The following is a 13,018-nucleotide window of genomic DNA, read 5'->3' on the forward strand; positions in this document are numbered from 1 at the left end:
TGACTCTCCATGCCCTCGTTTGGGGTTTTCTTGGCAAAAACACTGGAGCGGTTTGCCATTTCCTCATCCAGTTCATTTTACAGATGAGAAAACTGAGGCAAACTAGGTTAAGTGACTTGCTGAGGGTCACTCAGCTATAAAGTATCTGAGGCTAGATTTGAACTCAGGAAGAGATCTTCCTGAGCCTAAGCTCAGCACTCTATCCACCATAGCAGCTCTCCATTTTACATACTCTATATTTTCCTTTATGCATTTAAAAACTAGAATCTAAGAAGGGGTCCATAGGGAACCCAGGACACAACAAAATGGTTAAGAAGCCTTTTCTCAGGATATAATGACATAAATAAAAATAATTCCTGCCTTCAGAGAACTTACATCCCATAGGGGAAACACAAACACAGATAATTAGATAGATATAGATAAAAGGTAATATAGCTATAATATATAATATAGATAAAAGGTAATATAGATATAATATATAATATAGATATAGATAACATAGATAAATATAATATAAATATATAATATAGATATATTACATATAGAGATAAAAGATAATATAGGTATAATGTAATATAGATAAAAGATAAAAACATATTTAGGGGGAGAACTGTAGAGGACCGCAGATAGTCGGGGAACTTGAGGGGAGATATAAGACCCTTCAGCCCAGAGGAAACCAAGACTGGTTGAGACTGACTTCTGTCTGACTACCTGTCTCCAGATCTTAAATACCCTATACAATTACATTATTACAGCATATGGAATATGAGTGAACTAGAGAACTATTACATCACCATGCTAAGTACTTACTACTTAAAGTACTTAATACTAAAGAACCATCATCTCATTGATCCCACTGAGTTAACACCTTGTTGTAAGTATCCTTGTTTCAAGTAGAACACAGGTGGTCACGTCCTCCTTGACTTCTCAGAAAAGATGAGAACACCAAAGGGAAAACGGGCAGCCGAACCAGACATTGTCAGCAGGTTCCCTCTGGGCTGAAGGGTCTTAAACCTCCCCCAGAGTTCTCCCACTGTCTGCGGCCCTATACAGAGAGTGGGTGGGGAAGGGAAGGAATCAAGAAAGCCCTTGGGAGAGGATAGAATTTAAGCTCAGTTTTTAATGAAAGCGGGGATTCTAAAGGTAGAGGTGAAAAGGGATGGAAAATAGCCATTATCCCTCAATTAACAGATGAGGAAACTGAAGCCCAAAAAAGGCACCATAGCAGACAGAGCACCAAGTCTAAAGTCCAGAAATTCAAATGTGACCTCACACACTTACTAACTGGATGATCCTGGGCAAGTCATTTCACTTCACTGTTTGCCTCAGTTTCCTCATCAGTAAAAATAAGCTAAAAAAGGAATTGACAAATCATTCCAGTATCTTTGTCCAAATGGAGTCATGAAGAGTCGGATATGACTGAACAACAAATATCCCCAGATATAAAAAACTTAGCAATAGCAACAAAAATATTAGCTAGTATTATTATTAAGTGACTTGCCCAAAGTCACAAAAGGAGTCATATATGAGGATGCTGGACTAGGTGAGGATTCTGACTTTGCTACTCTCTATGTGACCTCGGACAAGCCATTGTAAAGTAATGTGGAAGAGGATAGCTGAGTCTTTTCAGCTCTAAATCATAAAATCAGTGGTCAAGATCTGGAACAAGTCCAACCCCCTTACTTTTCAGGTAAGAACACCAAAGCTCACTGAGGTTATAAACTCCCAAGTTTACACAGTGGCATTTGAACCCAGGTCCTGTCTCAGAAACCAGAATCCTTATCTCTCTAATACAATACAAATTGATTCCTGTTTCCCTGGAGGATCCTTGGAAGTTTCCTCTGCCGCTCTGCCTTGAGCTTGAGAAAACCCATCCAAGTTTTTGGCGAACAGACTCACCTTTGCAAAAATGAGGACTGCCAGGCTCCCCAAGGGTCTGTGGGGGTGCTGGCCCCTCCAGAAGCTTCCAATGGAGTTCGGCTCTCCTCTCCTCAGCTCTCCCTAGTGAGAAAAGCAGAGGGCAAAGGGTCACCAGAAGTGAAAGTTTCTTTGATCAGCCTTACTGACCAAACAGAAGCCTGGGGCTCAGCCCAGTTAGTTAACAGGGTGGTTTCTGGTAAACCGGAGGAGGAAACAGATCTAACTTCATTCCCAGCAAGGGAGGAGCTGAAAGGGGAAGGTCCCACCTGACCCGGCCCCTCCTCCCAACTCCCCCTCACTGCTCCTTGTACCCTGCCCAATTAGGGAGGGTGCTGGGAGTTGAAGGAAAGGAGGACCATTTTCTGTTGGATCCTCATCTGCCCTGGAACTTCTAAAAGTGTGCATAGGAATGAAATACCAAGTCTTTCTTTCTTTTTGGGGGGAAAAAGATAAACTGTGAGAGAGCAGCACCGGCATGCTGACCATGTGGGCTAAGGTCAGTTCCGGAAAGTCCTGCCTCTCACAATAATTGCTGGAGCCTCAGTTTCCTCATCTGTAACAACAGGAGATAGGACTCCTAACCAGTAATTTCTCTGCTCTAAGTTGCTGTCAGATGAGGAAACTCCCTCTGTCAACAAACATTTATTAAGAGTCTATTAGGGCAGCTAGGTCAGGAGGACCTGAATTCAAATCTGATCTTAAATACAGACAAGAGGTCTCTCTTTGTTCTTTGGACAAATCACTTAACCCCAATTGCCTCAGCAAAAAAAAAAAAAAAGAAGAAGAAGAAGAAGAAGGAGGAGGAGGAAAAGGAGGAGAAGGAAGAGAAGGAAGAGGAGGAGGAGCAAGAAGAGGAAGAGGAGGAGGAGGAGAAGGAGGAGGAGGAGGAGGAGGAGGAGGAGGAGGAGGAGGAGGAGGAGGAGGAGGAGAAGGAGAAGGAAGAGGAGGAGGAGAAGGAGGAGGAGGAGGAGGAGAAGGAGGAGAAGGAAGAGGAGGAGGAGAAAGAAGAGGAGGAAGAGGAGGAAGAGGAGGAGGAGAAGGAGGAGGAGAAGGAGGAGAAGGAAGAGGAGGAGGAGAAAGAAGAGGAGAAGGAGGAGGAAGAGGAGGAGGAGAAGGAGGAAAGAAAGAAAGAAAAAGAAAAGAGACACATTGTCAGAACTTATCATGGCATAATCTTGTTGCTGTGTGCAATGTTCTCCTGCTTCTACTCACTTCATTTAGCATCAATCAGTTCCTGTAAGTCTCTCCAGATTTCTCTGAAATCATGCTGCGGATCGTTTCTTACAGAACAATAATATTCCATAATGTTCATATACGGCAATTTACTCAGCCATTCTCCAACTGATGGGCTTCCACTCAGTTTCCAGTTTCTGCCCACCACAAAAAGGGCTACTACAAACATTTTTGCACACATAGATCCTTTCCCCTTCTTTTTTGGGATACAGGCCCAATAAACTCTCCTTTTTCAAATGAAGAAACTGAACACAAGTGATAATAGCACTTAGTCACCAACACATCAACCAATAATAAATGCTCATTGCATGACAGTCCAGGGCACCATGTCTGACAAATGGCAGAATCTGGATTAGAACACAGACCTTGCCCTGTATTCCTCTCCCAAAGGGTCTTCCTGCCCGACTATGCCCCCAGCAGTGAAGGTGAACCTGGACTCTCCAACACTAACTATGCCAGCAGAGCCCAAGTTCTAGCCAAGTCCCGCAGACCAGAAAGGCTTTGGGCAAAGGCCTGGCAAGGAGCAGCAAAGCTCTGTCTGGAGATACTGGTCACCGGGAGATTGGATGTGGCCTGATGGAGCTTTTGGCTTAAAAAACTCTGCTGAAGCATCGAAAGGTTCCAGTCTGCGTCAGCGGAGAAAGCCCAGACCATGGCTCTGAAGGCCCCCAAGGACACACTGTACAAAGAGTAATGAAGATATAGTTTTGCAGGTTGAGAATGGGGATAATTCCCATTTCTTCAGCATTTTAACTTCACATTCTGGATGTTTGCCACATAATAGGTGATTAATAATCTCTTGATGATTCAGTGATTTGCTTTCTTCAAATGAACTCTGCAATGGAGGGAGATCAAGTATCCAGGTAATTTTATAGATAAGGAAACTGAGGCTCTTGCTCATCATGGTCTAAAGTAGGATCAGTCTTTCATTTCTATCATCCACTCAGCTGCCAAATTAGTCTAATTCTGTCATTCTCCTACTTAAAAATGATCAGGGGTTCCTTATAGCTGCAAGGATCAAATATAAAAGTCCTCTGCCTGCCATTTATAGTCCTTGCCACCATGGCGACCACCTACTTTTCTTGTCTTTGATAGTGTAGAGTATGACTATGTGCCCATGAGGCAGCTTGGTGGTGATTCATCCTCCTGAGTTCAAATCCAGCCTCAGACACTTAGTAGTTGTGTGACTCTGGACAAGTCACTTAACCCCATCTACCTCAATTTCCTCATCTGTAAAATCAGCCTGGACAAGGAAATGGTAAACCCCATCAGTATGCCAGGAAAAACCCAAAATGGGGTCACCAAACACTGGCCTGTTTGCAAGTCACTCTGGGCCACTTACTAACTTCGTGCCTCCAGTCTCAATTTCCTGATCTGTCAATAAGTATCAGAGACAGAATTCAAAACCATGCTTTAGCTGACTAGAGGTCCAGTACACCTACATAAAAAAAAGGGAGTCAACCAGATTGGTAGAGGGGGAAAGATAGAGATGGACTCCTAGGTTATGGATTCAAATCTAACTCTGATTCTTACAATCTCCTGTGACCCCGAGCAAGCCATTTAGTCTCCACTGTGTGTCAGTAGGTACTTAATAAACGCCAAGGTATCCCATCTGGTAAATGACCAAGCCTGGCCTGGAGTTGGTTAAATAAAAGATTGGGATTGGTTATTACCCAAAGTCCCTTCCCATTCTCACTTGATGACAGCCTATCAGATCCCCAGGAAGGCTCATAAGGAAGCTAAAGAGGATCAGGCCCCAAGCATCACAGGCATGTGTGCTTCCTCCCATGGTGACCTACAAACAGGAGAAAGATGGAAGGGAGTAGTGGGGGAGGAGAGCTGTCAGCCATTTCTATTTGGGTAGTGATGATGCAGGGCTTGGCCAAATTGCCTTAGAACGAGTCTGTTCCAGTGAGATCCTTTGTCCAAAGGGTCATTTAACCAGAGGCACTGGGCAACATCTGAAAGCAGGGACAGCTCCCTTCCAGTGAAAAATGTGTGACCCAAAGCTCCCTAAAATACACAGGACTGGGCTTAACCCCAAACAAACACTTCTCTGCCATGGAGAGGGGAATTTTCTGATGTTAAATATAACCCATCTATTAAAAAAAGTCATAGCACCAGGTCTCCCTCCTTGTTGTCAGCCCCATCCTGGTACATCATGTCCTCAGAACGAATGGCCTGAATGCCTTCTCCCAGCTCATCATCTTCCCAAAGCTGTCCTGGCTACTCAGGCCAAATCTGGAACAGGAGCCAAACCCTGGAACACCCCATGCTACAGACCTCTCCCCTTCCCCTTACATATACTCAAAGGGGAATATTCTAAGCATATTCTGTAAAGGATGCATTTTATTTTTTTATATTTACGTAAATAAAAACTTTGAACATTCTTTTTTTTTTTTTGAATTCCAAATTCTCTCCCTCCCTTCTCTTTCTTTGAGAAGGCAAGAACTTTGATACACCTTGTGTGCTATTATCTGCATACAGAGTATAACAACTCCCCAAAATCCCTATTTCCTACATCCCTATTAAGGGACTCTCATCCTTCCAGTCACCCAAGTTTGCCACATTAGAGTCATCTTTGCCTCCTTCTGTAATATTCTTCTCTAAAATTCAATGTTCTGTGGGAGCAGATTTCTTGGGGGGCTTCTGGGAGCAGCCTTCCTTTCAGTTCAGTAATCTCTCCAAATGCAGCCAGGAGTTAAAGTCCAAATCCTTTATTGTCTCCTTCAAAGTTCTGTCTCCTTCATTTGGGGCTCAGCTAGTTTTTCTGGACGCCTTCCTGATCTTGGTTTCAGTGGAAAAGTGAAGGACAGTCTGCCACCACTTCTCTGTCTTCCCTTGTTCTCCCTGAATCCAAAGGTTTGTGCTTCAGCCTCCAGTCACCGCAAAGGTAGACGATGGAATGAATCTGTCTCAGCCTCTGAGAGCTTCTAGTGCGCTTCTCCCCTTTGGCCCTGAGAGCTCCTCCTTATATGCCCCACACAGAGTATAAATCAATCATTATATCAATAGGAAACCATTATTTGTTGTAGGATTAAATCAGTGCTAAACTAGATTTAACCATTGTCTCCTCAATTCCACTTAGTACCTTAGTTTCAAGTTCTGGCCCATAACATGTCCCCGTAGGATCAGATCAATCATACGGAACCATGCTAAATTAGATAACTATTGTCTCTATCAATTCCACTGATTTTGTATCTGGTAAGAACCCTTTGTTCCAAGTTCAGTGTTCTGGCCCATAACATCTTTCCTTTCCTTAAACTCCCTTTTCCAAACATTTGCTTGGAACACTTCCCACCCCCTCCCTCTCCACCTACTGATCTCCTTAACTTCCTTTAAATCCCAACTAAAATGCCACCTTCTCCAGAAAGCCTTTTCCAAAGCTTCTCCATTTCATTGACTTTCCTTTCTTAATTATCTCATTTATCCTGTCTATAGCTTGCTTTATTCGTTTGTTTGCATGCTGCCTCCTCTGTTAGTATGCTTCTTGAGGCAGGGGCTGGCTTTTGCCCCTTTTTTGTAGATCTAGCATTTAGCACAGTGCTTGGCACATAGTAAGTGCTTATTAAGTATAAGCACTTACATATATAGAAAAGCACTTATAAATATAATCCTACAAATTCTTCTTTTTTTTTTTTTAGTTGAGGCAATTGGGGTCAAGTGACCTGCCCAGGATAGGAAGAATTAAGGCCTGAGGCCAGATTTGAACTCAGGTCCTTCTGACTTCGGAGCTGGTGCTTTATCCACTGGGCCACTACAAATTCTTCTCTTTCTTTCTCTCTCTCTCTCTCTCTCTCTCTCTCTCTCTCTGTCTCTGAGTCTATCTCTCTCTGTATATATGTCTCTATCTCTCTCTACAAACTTACACACCACCCTGGCTCAGGTCTTCCTTACCTTTTTCTTGCCTTACCAGCATAATTTCCAGCTTTTACCACCCCCGTCTCCCTAATCCAATTCTCTACTCAGCTGCCAAAGTGATATTCCTAAAACATAAGACTGACCATATCCCTCCTTTGCTCTCATATCATCAGCAGCTCCCTATTTCCTTGAGAAAGTCACCAGGCTGGCATTTAAAGCCCTCTGTCATTGGCTCCCATCTACCTTTCCCATTATTTCCCATTCCTCCCCTTCCCCTGTTCTCCAGTCTAGTCCGATTGGCCTGCCTCCAGCAGATGGAGGGTAGACCACAGGTGTAGAAAGCCACATATACCATAATCAGTGCTTTGCTTAAACTCTACTTGCTCTTTACAAGGGAAGGTTCAATTGGAAGGGTGGGGAGGGATAGAAATCTTCAGGAAGTGATCCTGATCTTAAAAAAAGAACATCAATCAATTTTTAAAACAGCAAACAACAAAAAGATAATAGATATTGAATGTAAAACACAAACAAACCATAAATTAGCCCGTTTGTTCTGCAAACACGGTCCTGCAATTCCCACCTTCAAGCCTTTGTAAACTAGCTCTCCCAAGCTAGAATGCCTTCCTCCATCCTAACTTCCTTTTAAAAACATGGCTCCACTGCCTCCCTCCCAAACTGATCTCTTTCAGATTCCCTCCTTTCTCCCCTTACCTCAGTTATCAGCTTTTATTATCCCTCCTGAAAATACTTCTTTAAAAAATAAATAAATACCCGCATATGTGTGTATTTTTTTCTATATTTATTTTTCTATCTCTTGGATGCCAAACTGTCATCAAAGAAATATGAGACAAAAGAATTTTCCCTATCGGACAACTTTCTTCTCTTAGGTGCATTATTTTTGTCTGTACAGAAGCTCTAAAAATACTTTGTATCTGTGCACATCTGTGCCCAGTAGACACACGAGGACCAAGACCTCTTTGTCTCTATAGACCCGGACCCTCACAGCACCTTGGACTTTTGTCAGGGGGGCTGTGTCAGTAGCTCCCTCTCCCAGAGCAGAGAAGCATCAGTTCTAGGTTTAAAGTCCTAGGGAGTGGCTCAGGCAGAGACAAGTTAAATAATTCCCCCGTGGTGCCGAGAAGCAGGATTTGAGGCTCTAACATATGTCCCGATATGTCTCTCTCAGCACAGAACAGGTGCTGAACTAACAAATGTTTGCTCCATTGAATTAGAAATATAACAAGCCTGGATCTCTGGAATAAGTTGCGAATTTGGAGGTGGAAGATGTAAGAAGGAAGCTTCTAACTACTGATGTTAGTCCTTTCCTCCCCTCCCTCGGGATTCTTGATTTAGTCATTTATACAATGAGGGGAAGGCTACATGAGCTCAAAAACCCCTTTCGGATTTAAATCTACCCTAAGAGATTCCAACAGGAAGCAGCATGGTGGTCCCCAACTGGCGGTTCCCAAATTCCTGCTAAAAATTCAGTGGAATTGTTTTCTTTCTCTTTATTTTTGTGCAGCGTGATATTTGTGGAAATATATATAGAACAACCGCATGTGTTTAACATATATTGTATTACTTGCCATCTAGGGAAGAGGGAGGGGGGAAACATTTAGAACACAAGATTTTGTAAGGGTGAATGCTAGAAAATTATTTATGTAATATTTCTACCATGTTTAACATATATTGGACTACTTGCCATCTAGGAGAGCATGGAGTGAGAAGGGGAATTGGAACACAGGGTTTTGCAGGGGCTAATGTTGAAGAATTGTCCACTCTTTTTTTTTTTTTGTTTTTTTGCTGAGACATTTAGGGTTAAGTGACTTGCCCAGGTCACACAGCTAGGAAGTGTTAAGTGTCTAAAACCAGATTTGAGCCCAGGTCCCCCTGACTTCAGGCCTGGTGCTCTATCGACTACACAATCTAGCTGCCACTGTTCTGAAAAATAAAAAGCTTTAATAAATAAATAAATAAAAATTAGCCATGCATATATTTTGAAAATAAAAAGTTTTCATTTTTAAAAAGAAACAAAAAATAAAAATTCAATAGAACTTTAAACAGTAAATAATTACAGAATATTATGAATAGTGTGGCAGCTTAGGGGGTGCCATAGTGCATAGAGCACCAGAAAGACATTTTCCTAAGAACAAATCTGAATTCAGACACTGGTGGTTTGACCTTGGGCCAGTCACTTAATCTTCTTTGCCTCAGTTTTCTCATCTATAAAATGAGCTGCAGAAGGAAATGACAAACCAACCCAGCATCTCTGCCAAGAAAACCCCAAGTGCGGTCACAAAGAATTAGACGTGAGGGAAATGCCTGAACAAATGAGTAGTATATTCAGTTATCTCTGACAGTGGGGGTGGGGGCTCCACAGTCCATTTTTGTTGTTATTGAAAAGCATTGTGGAACCAAAAAAATAAAAAATAAAGGAAACCACTGGTAGTAACGGGAATGTCGGCTTTGGAGTTCAAATCCTGTCCTGGCCAGACATACACATTAAAATGTGTGACCGTAAATGAATCCTGAGCTACATTTTAAGATTTTAAATTTAATTCAGCATGCACATTCTAGGCCTTGGAAAAAGAGACAAAGAGACAAATCCCAATAATAGTTTCTGGTGGGAAACTATGGCTAGAATATGTCTTCATGGCTAACTACTACAGATGATGCTCTGAGGCGGTAGGAGTTCCCACACCGGGAGTCCACCAGACCCATCATCTTCCCTTCCTCCACACACTCAGGAGGAGACCTTAAGCCCTCACTAGTTCTAGGACCTGAGCAGGCCTCGCGCCACAAGGTGGCATCATTCCATGTGCTAACACTGCAGCTCTCCTCCCTCCCCCCAACTCTGCAGAGGCATCTGGGCACCCATTCAGTGACTGATGGGGCTCTCGAAGCCGCATCAGCCTTTACCCTGGTAGAGGACACTTCACCCCCGGCTGATTGCCAGGGGGGCACTTAAAATGGTGGAAAATTGAGCTTCGGCTGCCAACAACAAAGCAGAAAATTATACGAGCCCTGCCAGGCTTTCAATTCAATTAAAGCAATGGATGTTAAACTCTTACCATGTTAAAGAGAAAGAGACAGACAGAGACAGAGACAGAGAGACACAGAGAGACAGAGAGAGAGGGAAAGAGAGGCAATCTGTCTTAGTGGATAGACAGTTTCCTCACAATCAGGGAAATTTGGATTCAAGTTCGGATTCAAAGGCATTGACTCTGTGACATCTAAAATGAAATAAGTCGCAGATCTGTCACCAATATCTGTATAGTGGACATCATATTGTTTATCTTCTCCATGAGGGAGAATTTGGAACTTAACATTTTAAAATGAATATTATAAAATAATTAAAATTAAAAAAAAAAAAAAAACCAAGAACAGTTGCTAATAGAGGCAGCTTGGTACAGGAAAAAGATTCTGGAATCAGAAGACCTGAGTTCAAAAACCTGCTACTGATACCCATGTGACCTTGAAAAAGGTACTTCCTGGTACTCAGTTTCCCCATCTGAAAAATGAAAGGGTTGAACTAGATTATCTCTGCGGTCCCAGAGAGCTATGATCCAAAGATCTGCAGTGATGGAGAGTTACCTAGACCAGAGAATCCCAGGTTGGGACCAAAATATACATAAGTATACTTTCATACATGTATGGACAGATGCTAACCATCGGTGGAAAAGAACACTGAATTCAGAGGGTCCGGGGCCAAATGGAGGCTCTGGTATCTAAAGTCATGGAAAGTTGGTTGACTTGAGACTGAGGATCTGGGTTCAAATTCTACCACAGTCAGCTACTAGCTATGTGATCCTGATCAGATGAGCTGACCTCGGAGCCTCCGGCCTCCTCTACGTGTCATGGCGTCACCTCCCTGATGTCATGGTCCTTGTAGAAGGAAAGACAAACAAAACGCTCTCTATACCGAAGAGACTGGACTTTCTGCCTGCTAAGATTCCTCACGGCCTGCGAAAAGCTTTTTGGAGGCAAGGACCTGACTTTGAATTCTAGCCTTTAATCACTCTACAACCTTAGGGAGGCCAGTAAATCTTTGAGATCCCCTCAGGATCACAGATTTCCGGCGGGAAGAGGCTTTGAAGGTCATCTGTTCCAACACCTTCATTCGACCAAGGAGGAAGCTGAACTGCTTAGAGGTTAAGTCAGTGGCTCCCAAGGTCAAACTGGTAGTAAATGGCTCGGCAATGATTTGAATTTGGCTCTTTCCCAAGACAAAATGTAAGTTCCTCGGTGGGTTCAAGGCGTTTTTTTGTGCCGGTATCCCCGATGCGCGAGCATACAGTAGGCGGTCAATAAGTGCCTATGCGATCGGATTGGCCGAAGCATCGGAGAGGCCCCTCGGTCCCTGCCAATAAGAGGCCCGGTTTCACCTCCCACCGAAAAGCTGCTACTTGAGGGCCGGCCGCGCGGGTTTGCGCCACAGGAAGGAAGCGAGAGCCCATTGTGCCGGGGGTAGCGGGGAGGAAGGGAAGTGGCTGCAGTTTGTCAAAGTCGGCCCGAGAATGGACGGGAAGGCTCTCCCGGACCCTGCCAAGGGAGCGTTTTAATCAGCGAGAGTGCAGAGGCTCATGTATCATTGGGAGCCGATGCACCCGCTCCAGCACGCCCATGCAGTCAGCTTATAAATAAAGCCTTTGGCGGGAGGAGTCCGGCGAAGGGGCAGCGGGGACACGGAGCAGACTGCAGTCCACTGCGTCTGAGACGGTCAGCGGCAGCCCAGGGCCAGGCCGGCGGATTTCGGGAAATTTCAAAAGCTTAAAGCGAAGATTCTGCTGATTCAGGGGGGTGGGGGTGGGGAGAGGTTTTTTCAGTCCAGGGCCCTGGGGGAAAGGGACGAGTGGACGAATGGTGAGCGCTGTCACCAGTGGCCACCCCTCTCCACGTGACTGTTCCTTCCTCCCTTCCCCCCCCACACCCACTTTCAGTTCAGCGGTAGAGCTGAGAGCCTCTCGCGGAGGGTCTCCTATCCCACCATGGGCGCACTGACTGATGCTCAGCCTGCGAAGGAATTATAGAACGGGCCCAGAGATCTGGGTCCCTATCCCAGAGAGGGGAGCCCGGCAGGCATTCAATTTCCAGGATAACGGGAACCCTCGCGGTGCTGAGGCTGGGCCCGGGGGAGCAGCTGTGGATATGCGGCCCCCACCCTCAATCGTGACGCGCCTCCTGGGGGTGGGGGTCGGGGTGGGGGGCTACTGCCTCCTCCCCAGAGCTCCGCAAGCTCTGAGCAAGCCCCGGGGCGAGGTTAGTCCAAGAACGCCCAGCAAGCCTCTGGTGCAGTGCACCAGGTCTCCTGGGCACCAACAGGTGCAAAGGTCTCCCGGCACCATTTCGTTCTGCAAACGCGTGGGGAGGTGGGAAAATCGAGAGGGCCACAAATCAACGAAGGGCTCCCCTACCCCACTTCCTGCCTTCCTCCCCAAACCGCTCCTTTGCGTCTCTCCCCCCCACATAGGATGCGCTCATCTTCGGGGCTCCGCAGCAATAGGAGGGTGCATGCGCTCAGCCCGGGACCGTACTCACCCTGGGGGTGCGGAAGCACAAGGGAACCCGGGCCAAGGCGCACACTGGGGGGCCCGGGCTGGAGGCAGCCGCTGCAGCCGGGAGGGCTGTCCCCGCCCATTCGCGGGTGGCCCCGGAGAAGGGGGCGGGCCCTGCGAGTAAAATCTTTGGTTTGGGGCTCCTTTACGCTCTCCTAGTCCGCGCGGGCGGGCGGGAAAGAGCCAGGAGAGGTTGAGAATTCTCCCACCCCCCGACCCCACCCCCCTCCACGAGCCTGCCGCAGAGCACTAAGACCAGCGGGCCTCCAAGCCAGAGGAACGTGGATTTGAATCTTGTCTCGGATCCTTTCTGGCGCCTCATCATTGCAGAGTGATTGATTGGCTGGACAAGTTTCCTTGTTCTCTAGGTAGCATCTCTCCCTGCAAGGGACCTCTGATAAGGTCCTTCTGTGTGTCCACTCCCATCTTTGGGGGGCGGGGGGCGCCTT

At 45.5% G+C, this 13,018-nt stretch overlaps 1 protein-coding gene across 1 annotated transcript in view; it reads right to left on the bottom strand.

Moving 5' to 3' along the window:
- Positions 1 to 1,996, bottom strand: part of H6PD (hexose-6-phosphate dehydrogenase/glucose 1-dehydrogenase) — a 42,587-nt gene extending 40,591 nt beyond the window's left edge. Inside the window, exon 1 of the mRNA XM_051988624.1 lies at positions 1,900 to 1,996. The gene's annotated coding sequence lies outside the window, so the exon portion shown is untranslated. The remainder of the gene's footprint in view (positions 1 to 1,899) is intronic.
- Between the last annotated feature and the right edge of the window lie 11,022 nt (positions 1,997 to 13,018).

Source organism: Antechinus flavipes, chromosome 3 (genome assembly GCF_016432865.1).
Source record: "Antechinus flavipes isolate AdamAnt ecotype Samford, QLD, Australia chromosome 3, AdamAnt_v2, whole genome shotgun sequence".
Classification (NCBI taxonomy): Eukaryota; Metazoa; Chordata; class Mammalia; order Dasyuromorphia; family Dasyuridae; genus Antechinus; species Antechinus flavipes.